Source organism: Sinocyclocheilus grahami, unplaced genomic scaffold (assembly GCF_001515645.1).
Source record: "Sinocyclocheilus grahami isolate Dianchi unplaced genomic scaffold, SAMN03320097.WGS_v1.1 scaffold4550.1, whole genome shotgun sequence".
In the NCBI taxonomy this organism is placed as follows: Eukaryota; Metazoa; Chordata; class Actinopteri; order Cypriniformes; family Cyprinidae; genus Sinocyclocheilus; species Sinocyclocheilus grahami.
The window spans coordinates 4,497-10,604 of record NW_015509463.1 but is presented as its reverse complement, the minus strand read 5'-3'; the positions used below and the strand labels follow the sequence as shown (position 1 = coordinate 10,604).

Below are 6,108 nucleotides of genomic sequence, written 5' to 3'. Positions count from 1 at the left end.
TTTCAGTGCTTAAAACATAAGGTAACAATTCATTCCTATTATTGATAAAACAAGTAATATTTTCCAGTCACAGTAATTCTACTAACCGCTGCACTGTTTTCTGGTGTCGAGTGAGATCTTTTGGATGAGGAATCAGCATCTGTCAAAGACAAGCAAATTAATTGTTTTTTTTGTTTTTTTACATTCACATTATTCTGTTTTGCTCATTTTTAGTTGTAGCCAATAAAGTCATCATCATATATATATATATATATATATAAAGTCAAACATCACTATGATTGATAATGTGTCAGTTTGAGCAATGTGGAAAAATAGATGATTCAGAGAAACTAAAAGAGTGTAAGAAAGGAGCAGGAGTGTTACTGTGTGACTGACGCCTCCTCCAGAGAGTCACGATCACTAACAGAATCACACTGATGATCAGAAGCAGAAGCACAGACACACTGATGATCAGAGAAGAGCCTGAAAACACCAGAGATTCACCATCATAATAACAGATGCACTGTAAAATATAACATTTACGGTAAAAAAACGGCAGCTGTGGTTGCCGGAATTTTACCGTAAAAAAATACGGTAGAAGCATTTTAGGTTTTACGGTTTTAACTTAAATGTACGATTAAATACCGTAATTTCTGAATGAAATAAAAACTGAAATAATGTTAATATACCAACCTATTGAAGTACTGAAATCTGTTTTGAAGCTTTGTAATACACTGATAACCACCAAATGCAGGAGGTGATGAGAAAGTCACATGATGAACCAAAGCCCATCACAAGCAGCTTTTAAATAATAACATATATAGAAGCTGCACAGTGTGTCATTCACACAAACACTAAACACCATCACGGTAACACACATGAAACTGAAATAATGCAATAAACATTAATTTAACAACATTAGGTGTAACACACAACCCTAATGTACAAAACTGATAAGAAAAAACTAAGAAACAACATAGTTATTTCAACAAAAACACATGTAATGTAACGCAGGGAATTCTGGGAATGTCAATTTACGGTTATTCACTGTAAATTATACCGTATTTTTCACAAAAACGGTATGCTACCGTAAAATGACATGTAATGTTCAATACCATTTTTTACCGTATATAGTAGGGGAATTTTCCGTTAACCATTTAACAGGTTTTTACTGTAGCATTTTTAGTCTTTTACCGTTAAATTCACGGTCATGTTTTACAGTGTGGGCATGCGTGGGTTTGTATTTCAGAGCGTGTGTGTACCTGTTACAGGAGATGGAGGTGTGATCAGTGGAGGTTTAACTGATGAGAAAGAAGATGCTGTTGTTTGGTGTGCATCTCTCTCTGAAACACAGAACAGCAGTGCTAGTAACTGAGGTAAATGTTTCTCACTCACAGATACTTCACTTCCGTTTTCTCGCTGACGCTGATGCCTTTCACACATTACTGAATCACATGTTTGCGGACATACAAAACCACAAACTGTCAACTTCTGAGCATCGTGAAGCTCTCAGGAGGATTTAAAGTGTGAATAAAACACAACAGATGCAGCATCAAATGGCATTATGAGTATAATAAGAGTGTTAATTTACATACTAAGCTCAAGTCATCTAGAAGAAACTGTTCTCCTGACATTATTGAAGCAACTATGAGAACACGCTTTCTGTTATCAGCAAAATATTGAGATGAGGATGAATGTGCAAGCTTTTTTTTTTTAACGTGATGATGACGGCAGGGAAAAAACACTGTCAACCAACATAAACAAACTATAAGGAACAAACGGAAGGCTATTTATACACACATTAAAAAAATAACTAAAATGGAAACAGCTGTGGGAATAATTACCAACTATGGAAACCATGGGAAAACTGAAATGAAACAAGGAACAAATGGAATGTTACAAACTAAGAGTCTTATACATTTCCAGAACAGAAATATGAACATTTGATAAAGTCAGGTTCAAGATTCTTGTACATAATAAAAGGTTTTTACGGACGGGATTTTAGATTTCTCTTTTTATCACGGCATGTGTCAGAAAATACTGTCAACATACAGAAAAAATTAATTTTCACCATGTTTTTAGGGTTAAAATGTTATATGCAACTGATATATGAACAAACCCCTCTGTAAAACACTTCAGAATATATATAGGAATAAAACCGCTAAGTTATGAAAGAAAAATAGACCAAAATCTCAAATTGAGCCGTGCATGAAAAAACAATGATTTCGCCCGTAATGTCTTAAGACTTAAGGTTTAATTTTTGGTTTGGGAAACAGGAAATTAACCCAGGAACAAATAGAATATTACAAACTCCATGGACAATTTCAACATATGATTTCAAAAATGCTTCAGTGAAAACATTATGATGATAAAGATGTCATGTTTGCTGTGATCCCATGTTTGATTGTATCTGGTCTTTCACACTCTGAAAAGAAAAGGTTCTATATAGAACCCTAAAGTGTTCTATCAGGCGCTTCATAACTGTATATGGAACCTTTTTAGGGGTTTCCACCATGGATTTAGTTTGAATTAATTTAGTTTTAATTAATATCTTATTTTATTTAATTTTAATAATTATCAGCTTGTACACAGACTTTATTAGTATACAAAATTACATAACCTGTTAAGAATGAAAGTATTATGCAATCATTTAAGACATTTCTCCTTCTACGTAACTTACTATGTGAAGGAGAACAGAACCGCCTTATCGGAAGGTAACATGAAGTACGGCCTTTAAAGTCTGCAAAGATTCACGCCTCTCAAGATGGGCTTGTCCAATGAGGAAGTCCGGAATCTAAAGTGGGAGATCTGAGATACTGGGGCGTTTTTATGGCCCTTTCTCTGAAAGCATGGTAATTTGCATATGAAACTTGGATCAAGATTACTAGAGACTCTTAGAACACTAATATGTTGCATAGGTATAAACATACAATATAAAGAAAGGTTTTCCTATTAATTAATTAGCAAAGAAAAGTCCTTCCCTAGTGGATTTTCCTTATGGGCAAGGAAGCGATTTTCTCCACCTAAATTCCAGGAGGCCATAAATGTATCTGGTGTCAGGGTTGCCATAGTAACCAGGGGGGCCTGGTGGCAGACATCCTGGCATCCAGTTTATTGGGTGAGGGGACTGTGACGACCTGTTAATCTAATGAACAATTGATTTGTTAAATCAAATGAAAAATGGTGTGTCTGATTGGTCCAGACGCTACATATACTGTATATATATATATGAAGAAAACTGCTAAATTTGGTGTGTGTAAGAGCTGCTGAAGTGGAGAAAGAAACTCATTTTGAGAAAAAGGCCATTAAAGATTGTGACTGAAATCTATAGACACATAAAGTGCAATAAAATAAGCACTACGAATGAACAAATATGGATTTTGCATGTTTTATTTCCAATAGGTTGAAATAAGACATTTATACATGGTTCTAAATTCACTTTACACTACAGCTTTATGGGGCTTATTGCTTTTTTTTTTTTTTACATGTTACTAGCTGGCAAAGTAAACACAGGAACAAAAAAAACAAAACAATTTATTCATAACAAATAATAATTCTTCCACGGTGTATTTCTTCAGCAATGGTTAACAGAATAATTGTCAAGCAACACACAGACGCAGTGGTGCAGTGATACTAATGTAATTTGGTCACAGGTGTGTGTTTATAAAGCATTTTACAACGGCTTCACACGCCACTCAGCCAGCCCTAATCTATCCGTTTTATAAATCAACTTTAACTTTGTGCCGTTAAATAACAGTAATTTACTGGCAGCAGGGTTGCCAGTAAGGTACTGCTAATTTACAGCTTTCAACCGTTAATTTACAACTCTAAATTTTTACAGTGTTTTACTGTAATTCTGCAATGGAAATTAACTCCGCTCTCATTGCTTCAAACAGTTAACGTTTAAAAACTAGTGTTCATACGGTATTAGTACTGTGAACTTATTTAATTTCAGTCCACTGAGAGAGAATATTTCTTAGTATAAAACTGCAAACACGACGCGTAACAGCAAAATAACTAAAAACATGACTTTAACTCAAAATCATTGCAGTTCACTGTTAGCTATAACACACATGTGTGAGATGAAGTAACAAATAGATCATTACTGTATCAGCAACTCCATAGTTACTGTCTTTAAATAAAGCAGCAGAACATCAGTGTGTGTGGCTCATCATTGACTGAAGCACAGGCTCTGCTCTCCAGCACAATGGTGGCCTACAAAACTACATTAAACTAACAGATCTCTCTTTTGAGCAAAAACACAATAATACCGTTCTGTTCAATATTTACTCTCCTTATCAGTTCATGACTTTGCACAACTTTTTTTCTATGGATGTTCACAAATATTTCAGTCAAATTAACTGTTATCATTTGGCAAATATGACTCTTACGCTTTACAGTGTATTGCTTTTAATTCCTAGACTTAATAAACCAAGGTTCAAGATCCTAACTAAAGCAAACACTGATCTCCATCATGGTAGTTTCCCAAAACAACAACATCTAAACCTCTGTTAATTTTCAGTAAGCACTTCTCTACACATCTGACAGAAATAGCAGCAGTCTGGTTAGTAATGTGAAGCTGGTGATGCTGTTTTAGAAGTTGTTTAATCAGATCTTGAGAGATTGAGATAATGTCTTTTATTGCAGTTGATTTCATCAAAAGCTGTGGCTGAAGTCAGTTGTAGTTCTTGTGTTTCTCTTTTCTTCAGTGATTCTGCTTGTTAACAGCAGCTGTTCATCACTGGCTGAATTCACTCATCAGTGTTCGTTCTCTCTGTCAGGTGGACTGTATTAGTAAACTCATGTAGGGAATAGTGAATGAGGGTGTAGGGTGTGATTTGAAACAGCCTCTGAGTGTCGAATCTGAAGGCTGTTACTACAAGAACTGCAGAAGGATACTTTCTCGACAATAACTAATATTACCCAGAATACATTGTTTTTTTTTACAGGATTGTACTGTTGTAATGAAAAAACAGGATGTTACTGTCATAATATGACTATTTTTTTACAGCAATTTTTTTACAGTGTAGCCTACAAAACAGGTAAAAAAAAAAAAAAGCAATAAGCCCCACAAAGCTGTAGTGTACAGTGCATTTAGAACCATGTAGTACTTAAATCACTACGGCTTCAGAGGGCTTATTGTTGTAATAAACTACAGTAAACTACAACACTTCGAAGGCCTTTGTTAAATAGGACGGTCTAGTCTACTGAAGACTGTTCTTGTCGCCTAGCAGTTGTGACAGCTGCCGTTGACGAGAAGCAGTAATGTTTTAAAAAAGTTATTAAAAACAAAACAAGGTTCAAAGCCTGTCTAAATATATTCACCATGGTCCATTTATGTACACAATAAAGAGTATATACTATGTTGGTAAGATGTCAATCAACATCTGAACAGCTTTATATAAGTTTTATATTTACATTTATATCATTAGATACATTAGATTATTCGAGTAAGTAGAACCCAGTACTTACATTTAAAAGTGTAATCTGGCAATTTCTCTCAGGTCCAGGATTGAAAACCAGTATAGAGGAAAACACAATCCGGCAGCATGACTAGGCAGGGAAAGGTAAGACAGGACAGGACAAGCGAACGATGCAGACACATGAAACAAACATTCTCACAAAAGACAAAGAGCACAGAGAGAAATAACGAGGAGGGTAAGTGGGGTAAATGAACTAATAATCAACAAGGAGGGCAGAGTCAGGACTTGTGCTGGCACCAAAAAAACAAGAGCTCCTGGCGAATGAAAACTCACAGACCAGACACTCAACAAAAACACAATGAATGACAGGATCACAGCATGCATCTGTCACCAAACTATATTACTTTATACAATTGAGCCTTAAGAGTTTTACGAGAACTACAAATCTGTAGTTAAACTAACTGAGCACAGCTGCAAATTCTGCATTCATTCCACACTTTTAAAAAACATATTTAAGTAAACTCTGACCAAAAGACTGTCTACATTTTACAACTATGGAGCATCACTGAATTATTATTAGTAATAAAAATAACAAACATAATGCCAAAGTGAATGTATTAAAGCCTTCAGCTCATTGAGATTCTCTGCTGTGGCTCGGCTGGGCGTGGGAGCATTAAACACAGCGGGTTTACTTCAAATTCTGCTA

The 6,108-nt window shown here is 35.2% G+C and overlaps 1 long non-coding RNA gene across 1 annotated transcript; it reads right to left on the bottom strand.

Annotated features, from left to right (window-relative positions):
• Nucleotides 1–90: 90 nt before the first annotated feature.
• Nucleotides 91–1,406, bottom strand: LOC107576885 (uncharacterized). The gene is made up of 3 exons (XR_001608133.1): nucleotides 1,242–1,406; nucleotides 364–462; nucleotides 91–139 (listed from the first exon to the last, which is right to left on the bottom strand). It is a non-coding gene; the product is annotated as an uncharacterized lncRNA (long non-coding RNA).
• Between the last annotated feature and the right edge of the window lie 4,702 nt (nucleotides 1,407–6,108).